Raw genomic sequence first — 5298 nt, 5'->3', positions numbered from 1 at the left:
CACTGCTGCAGCTACGGCAGCATTCAGGGCTGCAGTATCGATGACCGGAGGCGGTGGAGGTGCGGGATTATTCCTATTCCTGGGAGATTTGCGAGGAGGCATCTTTCAGCTATAAGTTTATAAAGATAAGAAAGACAGTAAGAATCAATTTGTAAGCAACGTGAGAGTGACCCATGGACTAACCAACCATAGCCCAACAGTTTGAATGAGTGTTTGAAATCACAATAAGAAATATTAGTAGGAATACACAAGTGTACAAATTTTTCCCACAGATTAGATAGATTTCAATAGTACGGGTATTACTGATGTAATAAGTTCAAGGAAAATCGACCTAACAGTAGGTCTTACATCATACCATAAGGACAAGACTGACAGTCCTAGATTCCTAATTAGAGTATCGAAAGTTAGGAATATTTTACAGATAAGTGCTACTTAGAGCACATAAGTTCAAGGCTATCCCTAAATCAAAAGACAGAGATGTACTAGACATCATCTAATGGCGATGGGAGTTCCTCGGGCGAGCCCTGAGGTCGGACACTTGGCGAAACACCTCTTGAAGGTGTCGATCCTGAGCTCTCTGACAAGCTCGAAGTTCCAAGACTTCAGCACGGGAGGCAGCCAGCTGTTGCTGCAGAGTTTCGTTGGTTCTCCAGGTCTGTTCCATGTCTTCTTCAAGATGGCGGATGCGGACTGTATTGACACCTGAGTTGGCATCAATCTCCATGACCCGGTCGATGGCTGCTCGACCTTGCTTGACATTACGAGCTATTCTGCGGATGATTACCGGCAGAGCTCTGTCAGCAGAGCCACCATCGCTGATGTTGTAAAAGGTTTGGTCCCCAAAGTATGGTAAGGGCTGACCCTGCTCATCACTCCAGCGATTTAAGTCGTTTGCCCACATGGGAGTAGGACCTGGAAACGCTGGTCGAGGGTTGTTGTTCGGGGCTTGACCTACAAGCGGTAGGTTGTTGACTTCAGGCTCGGAGTCGGATCCATCGGAAAAGCCTTCTGCGAGGTGATCATCCAAAGGGATTGGATGCTCATCTTCGGGCTCTTCATCGATCCACCCAGCATTGCCCTCATTGGGAAAGTACGGGTCGCCGTGATGGAATCCAGCCATGTAGATCTACGCGAGAAGAGAGGTATAAGAATATAGTATACGTGTAACTAGTAGCACAAAATACTCCTATAGTATTTTAAGTTTAAGTTCTACTGATCTTCTTGTGGTATTGTTGGTAAGTTTTTAGACTTATTAACATATCACAACCATTCTAGGGCATATGCTAATCACTCCCAGGACCAGCATAGTTGATCAGGCTATGCCATTCCCAGGACTGACCATACATCCCCGAGCTCACTTGTGATATTTAACAATCGTAATACTTTTGTTCTTGTCATTGTGACACTGATTTTAGTATGAATGCAGACTAGTATACTTAATTAAATATTTTATTATTTAAAGTATAGACTCTTGGTCAGAGTGTTTTAATCCCATTTGGGTTTATAGTTTAGTATATCTTTTATGGGTTGATATACTTGATTCACTATAAACAATGCTCTGATACCAATCTGTCACACCCCAAAACCAAGAACGGCGGAAACGTTCTGGGGCGGAGGACGTCATGTATAGTATCACAACACAATAATTGTAAATAAGCAAACAACATCATCCATTGCATTAAATATATAACTTTAATACAAGTGTGTTCCGTACAGTTATAGACACCAAAATACTGTAATACAAAATAATATGAGATGAGTCTTGAATGCACTCCATCTTCTCAAAAGCTAGCCTCGGTACCTGTCTACTGACGACCTGAGAATACAAGTTATTTTGAAAGAGTTTATCAGCATTAAGCTGGTGAGTTCATAAGTATTTTAGTGTCAATGTTTGTTGTCAAAACGTTTGAACCTGTCTCAATGTATAAGTTTGTAAAAATGTAAGTAAAGGTTTAAGAGTGTTTGTAAAAGTTTGAATCTCTCAGAAAATCCTATATTTTCTATAAAAGTAACCTTTTACCAAGGCTAAACTGTTTTGTAAACTCGTCTGTTGTAAAAGTGTGTAATTACCCAAGTATAACTATCATTTGATAAAATATAGTTTGTACATTAATGCTTAAGTGAGATTATCACTAAAATATGTAATGGGTAAATCACTGTAGTACTGTAGTTTTGTATAATAAGAACTACTGTTGTACTAATTACTACTACCTTAAACCGGATTTATATTAAGGTATATTGTGATAAATTGCACCATGCTATCGACTGGTAACAACGACATAATGAATGGTCGTAATAAAAGAAATGACGTTTGGCACCCGCAGACCTGCAAGTCCGGCTGTAGCTAGCAGCAAGGTGTAGGATAGTCAATCCAGTATAGATCTATACGCAAACTCACGCTCTCCCTCCAAGAGAATTCTGGCTACAACTCGGGCCATGACATTTAAGGCATGCTCCGACACAGTGGATCACAATTGTTACGTATTCATGTATATGTAATGTTTCTCGTTCTAGTATAGCTGTATATGTTCATGTTTCTAGTATAACTGTATATGTTCATGTTTCTAGTATAACTGTATATGTACTTGTTTCTAGTATAATTGTATATGTACTTGTTTCTAGTATAACTGTATATGTTCATGTTTCTAGTATAGCTGTATATGTACTTGTTTCTAGTATAACTGTATATGTACTTGTTTCTAGTATAGCTGTATATGTACTTGTTTCTAGTATAGCTGTATATGTACTTGTTTCTAGTATAGCTATAGATGTGTGATCCTGTGTTACCCCGATGGTAACTAACTATTGATGTACTGATAAGTATGAATATGGAAGTACTTTTATGTCTATACATGTATATATGATATGTAAGTAAAATGGAAACGACCTTCGGATGGTCACCCGAAATCCCACCAGACCACATCCAAATCGAGAAAAAGGAAATAGGGCGGATGGCCTTCCTAAGACCTTTAAACATTATTTATATATCTAGACATATATGGGCATGCAATTGAATATATATAAAAGCATAAAATAAGTTTTCATAAGACATTTGAAGCATAAACATAATTTCAAGAGAAGATCGACTTGATGTCGATCTATAAAACAATTTGAAGGTATAAGTTGATAAAACAGTTGAAGTATAAGAAGCATTTGTTTGAATCATAGTCTATAAATAAGTTTGGATAGTAAAAAGGGTTTGTAAAACATTTCAATGTAAAGCAGTTTGGTAAACAATTTGAACAGTGGTAAAAATCGTTGTTTTCCTAGTTATTAATCACATGTGATTAAATGCAATCACATGTGATTGAAACAATAACTATAAGTATTTGACTTGTATTCCCCCCCCCCCCCATAAAGTATTTAAAACATTTAAAATCATTTCAAAGGTTGATTCAAGGGGTATGAACTCACTTGTGGTGAGCTGTTTGAATTGTAGTGTCGGATACCGTGCTAGGTGGCAAACGGAGACTTGTTTACACGCACGAGCCTAGTTATCATATAATAAGCATATATATAACTAATTAGACAATTAATAACTTAATAAATAAGTTAAGACACTTAGGAACAAGTAAACACTTTTTATAAGTGTTTAAGGTCCAAATGGTTGCATCTATGTTGCTACGGGACAAGGCAAAAGGGTTTGAAACATCAAATGGCCTTGCATAAGAGTTGACCACCCAACAAACCCTACCGTTTGGAGTTTACGGTCGTAAACTCATGGGTTTATGGCCGTGAACTCCTCACATGGTGGTTTTGGGTGTTTTAAAGTGTTATCTTGATCCTAGTACACTCTTAGCTTTGTTGGAATAGCACATGAAGTAGTTTAAGGCCCTAGAAAGCTCCATAGGGAGTTTACGGACTAAAGTCCATTCACCCTAGAGTTTACGGCCGTAAACTCCTATGGGGTGATGGCTTTTAATTGTTTTGAGGCAGTTAAACATCAAGGATGGCTTCCATGATTTTATCTAAGGCTAATGGGGACAAGAGGCACACTTTTGTGCCTTCACTTGGAGTTTACGGCCCAAGATATGTTCCTTGGCCGTAAACTCCTTTTAAGGAGTGATTATGATGTGTTTTGCTCTGCATTCAAGTCCCATGTGTTCAAGGTAAATTGTCTTAAGGCCTAAGGGGTGTTTGGAATGCTTTTTACCCTAGAAAAAGGGGTTTACGGCCCAAGAGGGGTTCTTGGCCGTAAACTCCTATAAACTTGTGATTTTGATGGGTTTTGATGTCCTAAATAAGCACAAGCATTTGAGGGTTAAAGTCCTTAAGCATTAGAGGTGGTTTAGGGCACTAAATGCCCTTGAAAAGGGGTTTACGGCCCAAGGAAGTTCCTTGGCCGTAAACTCCAATAACTTGTGTTTCTTGGTTGCTTTTTAGTCCCTAATGATTATACACTAACCCCTAAACAAGTTGTCTAACAAGGAAATCGGGACTAGGAAGCCTTTAGGCTCCGTTTTGGAGTTTACTCCCCAAGAACGTTCTTGGGCGGTAAACTCCCGGATCTTGTAATCTAAGCATGTTATTGATGTTAATAAGCATCTAACAAGTATTGAAACAAATTTAGTAAAGTAGACTCACAATATGGGATGAAAACCCGAAGATCCATCAGAGAGAATATGGCTTATCTCTATTTGGAATTGTGAATAATGAATTAATTTAATTCAGAAAACTATTTATAGTCCTGGAATATTTTGGCAGAAAATATTTTTATTCCTGATTTTGGACTGTAACATTTTGAAACTTGAAATGCCCAAATTTCACAAAACTAGGAGCATCCACTCTCCTGATATCTTCTTAAACATAAACCCTAATGTACACAAACTTCTTCGGAAAAGTATAAAAAATCACTGAAAATGAACTAGCTTCTATTGAATAGATGATGTTCGTACAAATGGAAATTTCGGGTTGTCACACTTCGCATGCACTAGATTTATACAAAGTATTTAGTAATTCCAAAGTATCCTTCGTTGCTAAACCGTTTTATACATTCAAAAAACTTATGATTTATGCTTTGTCAAACATTGTGAAAAAGGATAAACTTTGCACACAAAACTATTACTTTAATATAGACTTAGTTGAGAATCCATGAGACGTGTACATCTTCAAATACTGCCTTTTTGTTAAAAGGTATCGCTACAAGTCCTGTCTATAACCAGAGTCTCCTGGTCGGAGAACGTGTCAAATGTGTATAGATCTATACGGGAAGTCATGATCCCGCGCCCTAACTGTTAGCTACAGTCCTTCCTTTGGGGTGACAGTTTGTCATAATGCTACGACGCCTGAAGAACGTCG

This window comes from Lactuca sativa, chromosome 9 (genome assembly GCF_002870075.4).
Source record: "Lactuca sativa cultivar Salinas chromosome 9, Lsat_Salinas_v11, whole genome shotgun sequence".
Classification (NCBI taxonomy): Eukaryota; Viridiplantae; Streptophyta; class Magnoliopsida; order Asterales; family Asteraceae; genus Lactuca; species Lactuca sativa.
Note: the sequence above shows the minus strand (reverse complement) of the source record.